General features: G+C 39.8%; 1 protein-coding gene across 5 annotated transcripts in view; it reads right to left on the bottom strand.

Moving 5' to 3' along the window:
- Nucleotides 1-17,244, bottom strand: part of LOC106169665 (matrix metalloproteinase-21) — a 29,900-nt gene that overhangs the window by 8,071 nt on the left and 4,585 nt on the right. The window contains exons 1-2 of one of the 5 annotated variants that reach the window (XM_013549227.2): nt 12,360-12,494; nt 9,488-9,580 (exon numbers count right to left, since the gene is read on the bottom strand). The gene's annotated coding sequence lies outside the window, so the exon portion shown is untranslated. The other 4 variants (XM_087001462.1, XM_013549229.2, XM_013549230.2 and 1 more) reach the window with 4 other exon arrangements.

Raw genomic sequence — 17,244 nt, 5'->3', positions numbered from 1 at the left:
ACATATCAAACGGACAATTTAAAGAAAATGTGGTGATTTTCCTGGAGAACTTTCTAAAACATTGCACCTACGCGTTGGTTTTTAGTCTGTTAATAAGAATTTTTAAAAGTTTGATCATTCACTTTATCTACTCAAAATTTAGAAAATTACATCTGTTACCATCTAACAATTTCACAATTTACACTTATAACCATGATTACCTTGTTTCTGAAACAAATCACACGTTTAAAAGTGCCAGCGGTAAGGTTGAAAAGATTCGCGCGAAATCAAAGTTCATTGAAATTTCAACCGAAAGTTATAAGAGGGAAATGGTGCCTATTTATTGCGCCATTAGAGCTCGTTCTCTTGCCTACTCATCCACGGTTGCTATCATACGAGCAAACACTGTCACAAATAGTCAAACAAATTCACACTTTAAGTTAAGACGTATCACTGCCTTAAGTAAGGTCTGTTGGGTCATATCATACCCCCGGCCTAGTTAACTAGATACCGCGGAGCCCGAGCTAGAAAACTGTTCCGGTGGAGGCGTGAGACAGCATTATGATGACCCTCCACATCAAACCAGATGAATATACTTCTAAGATAATTCCACGAAAAATCTTGACATTTTTAATCAGTACGGGCATTTGCACTATCTCAGACCACCGCTGTGGTATACGACAAGAATTTCGTTAACGTTATTACCTTTTTAAATACCTCGCAAACGGCAAAATCAATTAGACAAGTTCTTCATCTGGCAGTCACCTGACATGTTATGTTATCCGGAATACCTATCACAACTAGTGGCCTATCAAAAATAACGGTTCTAATTGATTCACCGACAAGTTTCAAATTATAAGCGTAGCTATTAGCTCGTGGCTTAGTGCCTTACCTTAACGCTTCAGAGCCGCGGGCAGGTGGGTGGACGGATTTCCAAGTCTGACACCTATGTAGCACTTGTCACTGGTTCAGTGGAGAGTTGTAAAAGAGCAGTGATAACGTGGGATAACTTAGGATAATTGTCACTAGTTGTTGATAGCAGCGCTGACAAGCAGAGACTGATACCCGCCACACGCACCGGCTCTGCTTATATCCTACCTGAGCTCCTGGCCGATTAGCTCTTAATTACTAATTGATCTTCTTGTCCAGGAGCGACGGGCCGGGAGAAGCCATGCACTTCACAGGTTTGATCGACAGTAAATAAAGCGATCCGTAATTCATTGATAAAAACTGTCGTTAAGATAAGATCTGCTGCCGGCTTCTCCCCCGAACTCCCACCTTAAGAAGTACGGGGGGAGCGGCTCACTTAAAAGGTCCACCTGGCACACGTTAGGTGCGAAATCTTTTAACATGGGGCAAACGTTTTAGTGATTTAGAATCTGTGGCTTCACTATGAATGACATTAATGCTTATCGCAATTCCTTTTTTTTTTTTATTCAAGAACTTCTCGAAGATGGAGCTGGTAAAGCAGCACGTTTGCAGTTTTTGCCAGCAGGCAGGGTTTTTTGTCATCACTCAAGACAATAATCAGCGCATTACGATATAATTCAAAGTATTTTATCATTTAAACTAATATATATGTATTTTGTACACAGCAAATGTGACTCTTCTACTTTAAACACTAACCGGTGTTTGAGGATGTAATTGATGGAAAATATAAAGTACAAATATTAGCGTTGTTTGGGACAAGGACTATTACCGTGAAAAGAGATGAGAATGAGGAATGTAAGAATGTTAAGAAAAATAAAATTAAAAGGAACTAGGATCCTGAATAGAAATAAGGGAAAATAGGACTTCGTCAATCACAATATTTGTAAAAAATAAATTGAAATAAAATAAATGATTTTAAAAACTGAGGAAATCGCTATCATAAAAAAAAAAACAAACAAACAAAAATGAAATTAAAATCATTGAAATAATTAAATGCATAATTCACATTATAGATTACTGAAATAATGAAACCGACCGACATGAGTAGCGCACATGCTTATGTTCCTATTTGTATTACTTAAAAAATTTTACAAATCAATAACAACAAAGAATGCTAGGGCAATATTGTGGTGTTGTCTATTTTCTTGCAATTATATATATTTGATCATACATAATTAGGAATCCCTATGTTCTATTGGAAGTTTCCTTAATCAGTGCTTAAAGACGCCTTGCAGGTACGTGTTGACGGCAACGGGGGGCGGCCCTTTCATCAAAGCAGTGAACAAAGTGAAAGTTAATTGATCAGCGGGAAGCCATGCATTGTCCCCGTAATCTGCTCTTCACCTGAACATCTCCGTGTCCCCCGGGTCCCCGTTATCAAGGTGTACCGTTACCTGTTCGATTCCCTTCAACCATTCTACTGGCTGGATAAGGCTTAAACACCTCACCGGCCGCCGACAAAGAAAACCGAAAGGACCTGATACGTGATAATTTCCTAAGAAGGTTCAAGTACACTTCATTTTTCCTGAAAAGAGCAACGATCTCGGGGTCTCTTTCTAACACAGAAGTCTGGGCACTGCGCCGTGAATATACGTGACAAACGACTGCACAGATCGACAGGTCCTCGTGTATCGAGTTGCTCTTGACTTGATGGGTGAGCACACCGCTTAAGAGGCTTGTGGAAAAAATGTTAAGATGAAATCTAAATATTTTCGAACCTTAGCGACTATGTACAAATTTCTCGCTTTCAAAAAACGACGGATTACGCCCGACGCAACGGGACCTTAGGGAAAAGTAGTCAACACTGCTTAATGAGCGGAGCGTTGTGGCAAGGTGCAGGACAAAGCGGCCTCAATACCTCGGGAGGGTGAGGTTAACGTCAACTCTAAACTCGCTCTCAACTTCTCTCAATTCGCAAATACGGTTAATCTGGGAAATACTAACAGCGGTCCACCCAACCTTTGTGGTGGCATTGTTCGTGGTTTCGCTATGGCTTTGTTGGGACTGTCGAAAACGAGGAAAAGCTTTAACGGTTTTAAGTCGGTGTCAGTGTAGCCTAAGCCGGTAGTATTATGGCCAGACTTGTTGTCCAATTACGACACACAAACAGTGTGAAAGCGAGCGAGGAGACCGAACTCTCTTCTCAATGTACTTGACAATCTCTGTAACAATAACGGCGACGTTCAGCAAGTCTCTAACTCGCGGATTAGACCCTAACACAATATATCGGAGCAGAGACCATTTCTTGTGATTCAACCGAGCGAAAAAGTCAACGAGCCCTTTTCTCTAATTTGGGACCAAGGACGTTATTGACCACTTCATTAAGACAAGAGTAATGACGTAAACGTGTTATCTGCTCAGATGTTTATCCTATTCATTTTAAAGCATGGTACACAGCTGTATTTGATGTTTGGAGATATTTCAACACGTCCTTTTTATTGTTAAAAATCAATTATGATGTGCAGGCATTATTAACTAATTTGTCTGTGAAATGGAACCGGAAGTCATTGACTCTGTAATCTGTTAGCCTTCTCGAGTTAAAGGAAGTGTTTCTTTAATGTTAAGTTAAACTGTTTATACAGGCTTGGACCATTCTGATACTCTTTGTTTTCAACACTGTCACTAATCTAAAACCACTTGGAACTAAGAGCTTTCCCGTTGTCCTTACGTTACAAAGAGTGAACGTAACAGTAAGTTAAAGCCGCTAAAACCCAATTATCTAAAACACATTACGCTTTAAAAGACTCCCCACACGCCTAGTTCTGGCTTTGAAGGCAGGTATACAGATATATCATAACACTGTCCGGCACGTGCAATAAATTTCTCCGAATTTTCTCCAAAAACATCGACGAATACTCAGCATATTTCGACCGTCGGCAATTCAGTAGAAAAATATTGAAAGAACTAAGTACGAGGTTTGGAGAAGTAAAATATTGTTTTTGTTCCAATCACAAGAAATTTGTAAAGAGGGCTACTGAGCGTTTCAGTCAAGTGCTGGGTTTATTGAAACAACTGGGACAGAAGAAAAAATATGAATCAAGAGAGGGACCTACACGACGAGCGGCACGATCAAACATGTAAACCGAGTCCACCTGAAGTTCACCTGTTCATCTTCCAGTTCACCCGCTGCAGTTAAACGAACAAAAGGCCTCTGTCGTCACCCTTATATTTAATTAGCGTTCCAACGGTTGATTAAAATCGTGAAAGAGATAAGATCGAACGCGAACGGCAGTCGCGGGCCGTCAGCACATTGACATACAGGTTTCAATACGAACTTAAGCAGTTTCTTAAAATACGTAATCTCGCAAAATAATGTCTTACCTGTTAAAAGATGAACTAAAAATCCAAAGACAAATCGTTGGTAAAAAGCAAGAAGTTGTAAATTAAGGCCGTAGACTATCCAGTGCGTGACCGCTTCAGATGTCCGTGTTGGGGAGGCTACTCAGTCACGCAGTGACTGTCGTCGTGTGTCGTCGCGATGTATTACGTGTATAAAGAATACGTGTGTTCTTGTCACTTGCTGTAAAGGACTGATGGGCCTCTTCCGTTGGTTCAGCCTTTTAAGCTTATTGGCAACACGAGCTTTTGATAAATATCTTATAGGTAAACATTTTGACAGTAATCACGGAGTCAGCACAACCGGGCTGGCTTCAAGGGTGTGTTGAACGAATGTGCTGAAAACTTAATCGCCACATCTGAGCCCAGACGCATTCCTTCCCCTTGGGAAAACTGGACAAGTAGTTCAGAATGACTTACTGAGGTCTCAATACTACATTTAAGAACCTGCTGCCATACTAGAATGTATCTAAAGAAATATGAGCCTGCTAAAAGCCCTCCCCCAACCCTCCTACTCCAGTTTAGACAGCGTTGGCTCGTGGACCCCGACTCGTGAACACGCATTATGCCCGATTTGGATTAAAACATCAATATTGCTTTAGCGCTTTTATCCTTACTTTATTATCACTGTGTATCGCAGTTCAAGAGGTGTCGTGGCCAGTAAAACAATCGGTAATTAATACCAACAGCGAGGCCACTCGCACCTGCATCCTCTGTAGGCTCAAACGCACGCAACGAGGACTTAGTCCATTACGTGATATTACACGTCTTGCCTGGGCCTGCTACAGCTAATTGTTAATCTAATTTCCAATCTTAAAATAAATGAACAATTTTTGTTTCAAGTAACACATCGGGAGACCCGCTCAGTTCATGATACAAACACAGACAGCCCACCTGAATTCATTAAAAAAAAAACATTTTCCAGACAAAAAAATCTAAAAGATTTAAGTCATTTTTGCGAATCGATAATTATTCGACAGACAGTTTGAGAGATAAATGTTATCGGAGGTCATGAAAAAGTACAATCTTCAGAACTTATTCGTTTTTAGCGCTCACGTGGACTGGGTATAATAATCTATCTTTGTCTGCAGTTCAGTGACGTACCACTAAAGTGTGAGAGACGGAATTTCTTTTACCACGCAAGGGCGCACATACAATTGAGAAACCGCAAGTTTTTATCACACTAAAATTGCCAGAAGTGATAGAGAAAAATTATTTTAAGCGGGTATTTACCGAAATAGGTACATTTGTTGCAAGGGAAAATATGTCAGTTATTTCTCTGTGAAGTCTTCTGCGCATTTTCCCCATGAAGAATGGGAATTTTAAAAATATATTTCGCAATTTCACGTTTGGACGCGCAAGGCATGTGAAAACTTCGCCATTGTCTTGCGTCACTGAGTTTCTCCAATTGATATGGTGGTATCTGTTGTGATGTTGGCGGATATGTTACCAGGGTTTAATGTGATTTACTCTTCAGCTCGGTGGATTAAGGATTTTGTGCCGAGCGAACGAGTAACGTTTAATTGTTGAGATGACGAAAAGCTAATACTTCTCCTAGCGGCGGTTAAACTCGAGACTGTGACGAATAAATAAAGAATTCTGACTGAGAGCGTATTATCGTGCAGTCAAAATACTAGGTGTAATTTAAATATGGTTTGGAATACTAGTTGCCTGTATAAATAATTTTAGAAAAGGCATTTGGAAAAAATCAATAGGTAAAAAGCATTCGTTTTTATTGTATGGCAAAAGGAACTAACATATAACACAGTCGTTAGCAAAAATGTTTTAGAAGAGATATGGGCTCGAACGATAGAAGCCATAGAAAGTGCTGCCCCCTCTCGGCAAAAGTAAAGATGTCGTCTTCCTTTTCTTTTATGTCAATACAGGTAAACACAGGTGCGTATGAATCCTGTGTTGGTGACGGTATTGCTGCTAACCAAGGATTAAGTGTCGGGTGTTAATCAATGGTCGACAAGCCGTACGTCTGAGCACGAGTCGAGAGCAGCTAATTGCGTCCACAAACAGGCACGCAATGGCGCTTAATGCGGTAATTGGATGAGGAAATGGCACACAATGCTACGGAGACAGTGTCAAGAGTTTGTTTATCTTGAAAAGAAAAAAACTTTTTAAACAGTGAACGACCGAGTTTCTCACCAAAGGAAACACGTGCTTCTTGCTATTGTACTTTGATAATACCCTTCCACTAATTCCATAATTCTGTGACCCACCGATCAGAGCCTTAGCCTGCAAATTATCAGATTAAAATATATTTTGTTTTCATTCGTTCTTTCTACCAAGGGCACAGTGACATAAAGTGCTTCCTGGGATTGATTCCTCGAGTGTATCAGTTTAACATCATGCCCCGAAGTCTCAACAATCGACACTTTTATTAGACACCATGACAACGAACCGCAACGTAAGCACAAACTCTACAAATAGCTTCACTTTTTGTTACACTTTTTTCTCGAGCTGTTGTCTCAAAGTTTTCTTTACTTTTTCTTCTCGATCTTTTCCCCCCATATCCTTCCGGCAGGTTGTCACAGTTCTGTTCACGGCGCAGAAGGGCTTTGTTTTTCTATCTAATGAGGTGGTGATTGCTTCCTTTGCACCCGCAGTGTTACGAACAAACGTTGACTTTAGACCATCTCTCCGGCCTCACAATGTTGAATGAGACGGTAATTAGTTACAGGGCTTACTGTGTGGTTTGATGAATAAATCATATCCTTTATTTTTTATTGCTGGCTTCCGCTGTTCCTCTGTAAGAGATACTTCTGGTGTGATCATCAACTTCTTTCGTTATTATCAATGAATGGTATCAATTTTGTTTTTTAACGCCGATAAAGAAGGACTTCATTGATTGTCAAATGGTAAGAGGTATGAGAAAGGCAGGTATTTGAAAGCTATAAATATCTGTCGTGGTAATGAAGGTTAATTCTCAGTCGCGTGCTGGCGAGAAGTTTAAAAGAGTTTTTTAACAAGACAGTTTGGAAAGGCTGCGAAAGCCTCTATAAATAACCTGCATAATGGTGAGGGCTTAATCTTTACGGCAACTTTGCGTGATTTTCGTGAGTTTTAGATCGTGCGCCCTTAACCTCCCATAGCAAAGTGCGTGCACTTTAGCACGTGTAACAACTGCATGCTAGAACTGTAGAAAGTGATATCATACTAAACAAACACATTTTACAATTGCGTTGAATTTTTTGTGATTACGAAAATTTGGCTATGAAAAACATCAACAGGTGGCTAAATATATAGAACTCCTAGGTCGCAGGTTGTCTTATGTGTGAGACAGAGTATTACTCGTAGCTAAGAGTAAGATAGAAATGAAAATATGATTTCCTTAAACGAACTTAAACCTTGACACCGAGCATTTAAGAGCATTATTCTCTCTATTACAAACTGCGGACACATTCAGCGAACAGAAAGTCAGCAGCAGTAATGGAAGCTATAGCGTCTGTCCAATGGACATTTTCACATCTTTTACCAGTGTTTAAGAAAAACCATAACACCCATTACTCTCTTTACGCACGCGTTGTACTTCGGAGAAATTTTTAGTGAAGGAAATAGAATAGTTTATCAAAATTCAAATTCCCGCCATTATGTCAAACCGAAGAAGACGTCTGCGCACTGAAGACGTGTGAATACCACCCAAAAAAAAGAATATTATTATGTTTGTGACTTCAAAACAAAAGCAACAGAACTACATTTCCCTCAAACTATTTCCTATAAATGTTATTGTTTAGACTCAAGAGTGTATTTTAGTAAGCTGACTGACACCTAATGCACGTGACAGTATTGCAATGTTGCATACTGAACAATACACGCAGTGCAGCTAGAGAAATACGGCTGCCGAAAGAAAATGAACGTCCCGTATTTTTCGTAATAAAGAGTCTTTCAAACCACAGTCAACCAACGACTGATACGCCCTTAAAACAGGGAATAAACTATTTAAATAGATGCTTGTAGAATACATTTGTTAAAACTGTGTCAAAGAAAGAACTGAAGACTGACTAAAAAAGTCGGGACCCTATAAGCATAACACAGGCCACATCGACGTTTGCCCTTTGTGAACATTTTTACTGGATGCTGATTAGCGAAAACCATACCTGCAATACAAGCGCATTAAAACTTAATGACTGAAACTCGGTTCCAGTTCTGATAAGACGCTTCCTGATCACCCCTGCGAAACGAGGTTCAAAATTGCTTTAACCTTTTGCAATATTGACAAAAATGTCTGAGAGCCGCCTAAGTGATTGCGCAGTCATCAGTCAGATACTCACAATGTTACACCTGAACGTGCTCTGTCGCAAGTTTCCCATATTTCTCACTACATATTTAATCGAAATTAAATATAAAATGTTATCAAACGTACTTGAAAGTGACGGAATAAAGGGAACAAATCACTGGTAACCTTTTAAAAATCAAATTGACGCAGAACCACAGTCGGCAAACCGCGTGGAATTTGGTTCATTTTCAGTACAGCAAAACTTATGTTGCCCAATCTTCACAGCTAACTAGTATTGGGAATCGTTGTTTTAGTAACATTTTTGGAACATGACTTCGATTTCTGCCCTGAAAATACCGTACAAGAAATACATGGCTTTTTTTTACTGCTATTAAACGTATGCTAGCCTTTAGCTCGTCGTACATGTTGGCTGCTTAACCCACTTAGAAGATAAGCGTAGCAATTAATATAGGTGGTACAGGCAAAGCTGATGTGATGATACAGGCGAGTCCAGACTTTTTTCAGGTGTTTAAAGTATAAATGCACCCCAGCTGGCTTGTTGGACGTGTAGTAGTCAATGGGAGAGAAACAAGAGCTTGACATAATGTATGTAGTGCTTGGTGTAGAAACGGCAGGTGTCTGCAATCGCTAACAAGAAAAGATCTACGAGGGACACGGCCCGTGATATAGTAGGCTTACCAGTGGTAAATATTCACTCAACCACGAGAGGATAATTGCGGAAGAAAAAAAAAACTAATTTTAACAACTGTTTTTTTTTAATTCTCAGCGGAAACGACAATAAAACGTTTTATTACACACCGATACTGTACGAAATGTAAAATAAAAAATGGCATATTTGATTCAAGTGATATCATAAGATTACATTGCCACTGTAGGAAGAACCGTACGTGGCCTACATCCAGCACTAGAATTGACATAGCTGCAACACGAGGCTTAAAACATACATTTAAAATCAAAGAAAAATAAAGTGCGATACTATACAACTAAAACATTTACCTTGTAGTCGACTGTGCTACGGTACTCAATGTATCCTCTTCTTTTTAGTAATACAAATCCTTGGACGTAAGCCTAGATCTAGTCTGGCGGGCTCTGAAATGGAGACATAATATCCCGTGTTACACTAGAGAAGAAATGTAGCAACACCGGTTATCACAACACCGTTACTACAACTAGTACTACAACAGCGCTGGGAATGAAATTCAAGCAATCTTTATCCCCGTGTGTCCGGGCAAGTCGCGTAAAAACACAATATTTCTCTAGTCTGCCTCGACACATATGTGGGTTTACGAGTGCGAATAGACTCACGAGAATTACTCCCAACGCCTGACATTTCTGGAGGTCTTTTCTCTACCCCTGACCTTGAAGACGATGGGAGAACGCCGGCTCCATGGTAGCTATATTTAAACGGGAAGGATTACGGAAGAGCCGCATTTAAAAAAAAGCCAAACTTCAGATTTAAAGTATCCCCGAAGAGAAAGAATCAGATTTTTCCATTGCCCGAGGAAAATCAACTAAATGTTTTAAAAACGTTTAAAAATAAAATGGCGCTGTTTAGTCCATTAGGCGTGAACACGGAAATGATCAGTGGACAAGCAAACGACAGCTGTCTTGCTGGTGACACAAGACATCAACAACAATTACATGTGTGGGTGACAATAAGGGACGGTTGAATGCCATGACAGCATGCTAAAAACATTCAGGTCACTCCGGAGATCAACCTGAAATGTGATGAAACGCACTCTGCAAAACCCCACGTGTTTCCCCTGGTATTCGAGGAAATTCAAAACGTTACACTCCCAGAGAAATGCACTCATAGGAGTTGAACTCCCACAATATGCTGTATTGAGTATGTCAGACCGGCGGCATTTGCGACATGCACCCTCGAAAAAATTGTACCGCCCGTTTCATACCAGTTCAGAACAGCGACTGGTTATGACGATACTTGGCAGTGCCTTTTAAAATACCTTCTTTTTTTCTCTCTTTCCCTAAAGTTCATTTGAATTGAATTAAATTTAGCAGAAACTACAGACGTTGTTTTGTTTTTTGTCTAAGATGTTTTCCCTCCCTGCAAAGGTCCCTGCCGTCTGATTCCCACCCGCGGAAAGTCAAAAGGCAATAACGAGGAGAGCGAAGATTGCCTACCCCTGCCCAATGAGTCTCGACCTTTCCGACGCAGAAGCGTTTCCATGCATCTTAAACTCGGCTTCACTTACTCACCAAGTGCGTTATAACGGCAAATAAAATCTGATCATAAGACTGAATGCACTCGGTTTGATCGCGTTGAAACATATGCCATTGATCTCAAAGCCATGAAAAATCTACTAGACAAGTGGAAAATCTTGCTTCACTTGTGGCTAATTACTTAAAAAGACTTGAATTACAGGCCTGATATCCAGTTTTTCCTTGCGCTTAGAAGCACTTTACTAATACATACCTTTAAAAACCAATACTTATCAAATTTGGCAGTTAAAACATTCGGTCATAAGAATTCATCAATAACATTTTAATGACTGTGCTTTGACAGTGGAGAAATCTACTGCCACGCGTGATCAACATAAGGTTGAATCTGGGCGCGCTTTTTTTTCTCAAGCAAGTGCCCCTTGGTTGAGTAAGCGGCGGTGAAGCTCTACCACAGCGTTCGGCTAATTCGCGCCTTAGGAGCCGAAGAGGAGACGAGAGGGGCGGAGATCTCACAACGTTACCCAAATATAAAAACATTACGAAATCTGTATTGGACCGGAGGTGGACAGTATCAACTATCTAGTGGTAAATTCTATCTGACCCGAGGCGGACTGTTGGCCGTAATTAGCCCTGACTTGCGTTATAAAACCTCCGCTCCCTATCGAAATTTTCTGTTTGAAACTGATTTCGACTATCTATATAAAGGAATGCAGTATCTTCTATTACGAAATAACGCTTCTCTGATTTCTTCTGAATGGGAAAACACGGCTGTCAGATAGAACAAACTCATATTTTCATCTACGGATCAAAGTTTCAAACTGCCGGAAGTTTAATTACAAAGTAAATAGCGAAGAAGATCAATTAACATCGCATTCACTTCTATTTCTTATCACTATTATTTCCTCGCCGAAGCAGCTCTGTGAAGACGTACGTCAGAGTTCAGAGTAACGCATGTGTGGCCAACCCACTTCCGCCTCTCTCTCACACAGCTGACAGCCAAGCTGCCTATTAATTATCACTCCCGTCATTCCGTGGCCTCTTAATGAATTGCACTCAATTAAACACATATTTCGCGGCAAGGAGTTCATCCTAAGTCAATCCTGTTAACCCAAGTGTTGAAAGACGAGCAATCCGCGCCTCGTTAACTTGTAATAGCTATGAAAATAAACCACTGATCTTCTAAACAAACAAATTGTTAAAAGACGATACTTTAAACTTTTCAACACCGATCCGGTTTAGGATATCGATTGTTATAGTTTTGAAGTGCTTTCCTGACCTAGCGTGACCCACTTAAACAGTTGACGAGAGAGAGAGAGAGAGAGAGAGAGAGAGAGAGGGAGAGAGAGAGAGAGCAGGTGCACTCCACTTGAACTAACAAGCGGATGAAAGAACGCATCGATGGTTCATTTCAAAGATAATTAACTTCTCAGAGATTCCACTTCGCTATTCCGGCACTAGTTATAAAAACGAGGCAAAGATACTAGAATGCTTATAGGAAATAAATCCCCTTCAAAAAGTGAGATTTTGAACAAGAAACAGATTGATCTAACCTGATCAATCTGTTTCTTGTTCAAAACAGATTGATCTAACCTGATATTTTCATAATTTGCTTCTTTTTAACAAAAAAAAAAACGCTTCTAAAAAGTTACAATATCCCCAAAACTCATCACCCATTCAATATACGTACCTTTCTTATCAAGAAACTACAAATCATTTTCATACATTCCGTATCGTATCCAGAGTGAATATGAAATGCCTGTATCAAAACGCCTCACTAGGATATTCATGTGAACGGGCGATTCCATTCACCACAACTGGCGAGGGGTGGGAGGTACTACGTGACCGAGATCAGTAAATAAACGTTTGACTTACTAGAATATGATGTTTTTTTGAAAAGTAAAAAAAAAAAACAAATCCCGAGATCAGGACCAGGAAGTTACATTTAAACTGGACCAGAAACGGGAAACAAACCAGGTTTTCAATTGCCACATGTTCGTTAGCAGAACGGCCCAATGAAGCTAATAACAACGCCCCTTTCCGACTGCTTCAGTCGCTAAAATTCAATCAGCCTCTACCAACAGGCCGCCAAAATGAGCCGTTGTTGAAATCGTGCGATCTAATAGTACCCATGTTTACACACACGGCGCTTCAAAACAAAAACATTGTGATTCTTGCCGAAATGATTTCCTGTAACGCGGTGTCTTGAAACAGACAATAACAAAGCGGTCGACCAGAAGAAAATGCGTTTCCTATTGCGAGACATTACACTTTGACACTTTAAAACAACCATAACTCAAAACGGAATCTTTTCTACAATTTAGATGGTATAGGGCTTATAGCATTAAGAGTGACAGCAAACACATTACAATCTCCTCGCTTATCAATCATTCACAAACTAAGAGAAAAGGCGAGTACACTTGATCCTTAAGAATCTTCTTCCCGGAAGGAGGTGCCAATCATTCTCAGAGAAAAAAGAAACTTAGCGTAAAATAGGATGCGTATTTCAGAAACAAAAAGGCACGAGAAACACGTTGTGGTGAGACATGGGCGCGTGCACAAGGAAAACATCGAAATTGGTACCAAAAACAAAATAGTCAATGTCAAAATAGTCAAATCAATCCAAAAGTCAGAAAAAGAGTTCAATAAAAACAGTAGCTTACGCTGGAAAATGTTGTGGGAAATAATTGGTGATATGTATTACTTAACAAAAAGCACGTAATTTCTAGAAATTTCTGGTTACAACTGGCTTAAGATTTACTAGAATATATCTTGTTACAGCGTTTTGTAAAATACCGCAACAGCGGACTAAAGGAGACGTTAATTTGTTCCACGACTGGTATAATACGATGTGACGGCACAGCGTGGAATTGCCCGGACTTCAAAGTTTCTGCACTATACGACGGGGAATGGGCCAGACCGACGCAACACGGAGGATCGGATCTTCCAGAAAACTAGCTAGGGTGTTCAGTGCACCACGAGAAGGCTCTACTTACAAGGAGAGATCTGTGAAAACAACAACAATAACATCGCACATGCCAATTTCATCGGGGAACCGAAATGAAAGTCCATTTATCTTATTTTGTAATAATACACCTCCCCCCAACCGAAATATTGAATTTTCTAGCATCATTCAATTAATGCATTTTTTCACCAACATATACATGTAGCTTTAAAAAACTAGTACGCCCCTTTGATTGGCTACAGAAACGCCGTTTAAACTAAACGTTGTACTTAGTACGCTAATCATGCTTTAATTTGACAATGGCATATAGTTTGTGACCCACTTGCTCAATGCAACCAGACTGGTATCCCGCAACGAACCGGAACACACAGACACACACACACACACACACGCACGCACGCGCGCGCACATACATAAACACACACAGTCTCCCATGTAAAGATTTGGATTCTGTGTGAAGCGTTCTGTGTCAAAAACAAAAACAGTCCATCCACCCCACTGAGGCATCTCTTTCACCTCACGTGCATATACCGTCGCACGAGCGCATGTACTTCGGCATCGCCCCGGGAAAGAAGCGTAAAGGAAGAAAACAGAAAAGCAATGAGAGAGGAGCGTTTTTGCAGTCGAGTATCTGCCTCATATTGGATGTGTTACCATAAAAGAAACAATAGGTCAGGAATTTCACCCTCCGACTGTTGACGATCATTACTGATCAAGCTATAACTAACCAAGCTTAATCGAAAGCAGAAAGTAAAAGCCAAGGTCGCTAACCCGAAATCTCAAACAATCATACCGATGGAAACGCCGATGGAAGAGAAATAGCTGTGAGATTTCTTTTCTCATTAAAGCATGTGTTCCGAGGTAGAGGCCATATCAAAGCTCACGACTTTATTTTCTTTTTCATACCAGCTCCCCATACTCCAACAGGTGGCAGAATTAGATATTATTATACACTTTCATAGCAGAATCATGGCAACAATCGCCGTGCTTGTTACCGTGTCGCTCCGGAAAATGTAATATTTTTAAGGGTTAGAAATAGATCGGCGAACCACATGTACTTGGTAAATAAATAAAATTAACGAATTAAATATTCTGAGACCCCAATGCAGTTGGGGTTTTTGTTTAATTGATGACTGAAATCAAATCGACCTATCTTAACATGACGCTCACGTTTTCTTGCCGACGAAAATATTGTTTGTAATTTCGTATATTTCGGCTCATTTCATAATCATTTACTTGTGAAGTGATATTTAAAGTAGTTAAAAAGGTCCAAAGTCCTATACAAAGTTATGAAAGGCGAGCATTCGCACATGGCTCTATATTTTTGGAAGAAAAATTCCGTTTTTGAACATGGGTGTCCCGTTAAACCAGACGATCAGAGTGACCCGTGATCTTAGTAGACACACAGAAAGGAAACGGCGCAGTGACACTGTCGCTATCAATTGTAGCGGTCACTCACGAGAGAGTTAATCAAGTTCCACATAAAAAACTCGCACACGACAAAAAGACCCGTGTGTCCCTCCTACTAACCCCAAACTTGACGTGAAGTTTTTGTTGTTCGTGTAAATCCAACTGCATTACATCCCTTCATGCTGGGTACGTCACCACTTCTCTTGTGCGACTAAGGATTGAAAAGGAAGAAAGTTGTTAGAAAAAGAGAGCGACAACCAGTAGGGCTCGGCTACCGTTGAATAGCGCTCCTTCATTGCCTCTGACAGTAACAGTCACGCGGTGGTTTTCATTCATAAAACGTATTCCAAACTGTAGGAATTCCCGCCCGCAGAACTTATATCTACACACTCGACAGATATGCAGTGTTAATATAAATATATGTATGTTTATATACAGTAAATAAAGAGATGAGGTAGAAACTGAGGAAAAGCAAACAAACTTGCACTAGAAGCACCTCAAAGGTTGTTTTTTAAATCAAATTTAAGTAAAATTCTATCCAGATTTTCGTACTTCCTAAATTCTCAAGAAAGAAACTCGTGAACATGCAAGATAGTAATTTTTTTCACAAGATATTTCTTTTCGGTCGGCTTTCAATTAAAGTATTTCTCACAACAAAACATTAAGAATTCATTGGACCACAGAGAGACCTGGCAAAAAAAGGTGTACAGGAACGAAGGTGGGGTAAAGAGTTGTCAAATTTACTTCATTTTCACTTCATAAACACTTGGTTAATTGCACAAAATCGGCCAAATAAAAGAACAAAAGAAAAGAAACGCCAGCGTGCTTACGTAGAAGTCACAAAACATTCCTTCACTTCAAAGTTCAAGCCCATCCCTTGTTATGCCTTAGAATACGCTGGATTTTTTCATCTTACTTTTTTTGGATCCCTCGAACGGAACGGATTTGACGAATATGATACAGAAAGAAAATTGTGTTTATTACCCAGAAGTGCGTGTCTGAATAACAGGGATATTTTGCGGCAAATTAAAGCTGAATCGCATATTCATCATTTTGCTATCTTCATAAAGATGAAGTTCCCCAAGCCCATAAATTCATGCAATCGATGTCGAGTATGTCCCGTTAAATGTAATCCTGTCAACACCGAGAAATCTCGGTATAATTCCGCGTACCTGGATGCTGCCCCAGTAAGGGGAGAAAAAAAAGGTGCCACACGTGACAGCATGTCCTGGAATTCTGCTGTGGTTTACATGGTGTGGCCTCTCAGGATTCTTTATTGTGCTTCGCTAAAAATTGTACAAGATCCTACTCCGCTGCTGTCTACCTAATATTATTTACTATCTCACCTTTAATTGCGGTGCAATTTTAGTTCACATGCTTTTAGTTTTCTTCTGGGGAAGAAACACGTTTTGATAATCACTTGTCTTCATTACTCGTCATCAACCGTGGGTAATATCCTCGTGATAAGCTTGGGGGCGCGGTATTTATGTTGTATAAGTGACATACTGGATGTGGATAAATACATTATTTAGGGCTCTACGAATTAGAAAAGACAGGAGTATCCTATATTCAGTGATCACAATCCCAAAGAAACAACTTCAGCCAAACAGACGATGTGACCTTGGACATAATAACGAATTATTTGTAATTTATGTCTAAGATGTGACTGAGGTTAATTCTATATAATACCTTAACAAATGGTTCAGTACTTGCTTCAACAAGTATTTTTCATGCCACTCTAGATATGTCTGCAGAAAACCCCCCTCTCATGCCACAGCGAAACACAAATAGGAGCGCTCTATTTGAAAAAAGCTTCCTCTGCGAAGCGAGTTCGTGGATTTGATTTTCCCGCTCAAATTCATTAATTATACTTACTGCAGTAATCACGCAAGTTGCAACAAGCGACAGACGCACTGTGTGCTGGTAAACGTTAGGGAAAAAAAAAAAAAAAAAAAAAATATATATATATATATATATATATATATATATGGGTAGATACCGAAATATTTCGTCTGAATGCGGCTGCAAATCCAAAATGGTTAAAATAATATCAATAGAGTGGTTTCTTTCTTTTTTTGCGTCAAAAATATATCATTCCGTCAATTCAACAGTCTTCATTTGAAAAGCACAAAAGACCAAACATCTTGCAGCTGCGACGATAAAAACTAACAGAAAAAAATTACAAGGACGATAACGATCT

This window comes from Lingula anatina, chromosome 1 (genome assembly GCF_051362555.1).
Source record: "Lingula anatina isolate TDL-2025a chromosome 1, LinAna3.0, whole genome shotgun sequence".
Lineage (NCBI taxonomy): Eukaryota > Metazoa > Brachiopoda > Lingulata > Lingulida > Lingulidae > Lingula > Lingula anatina.
Note: the sequence above shows the minus strand (reverse complement) of the source record. Positions and strands in the feature narration are given on the sequence as shown.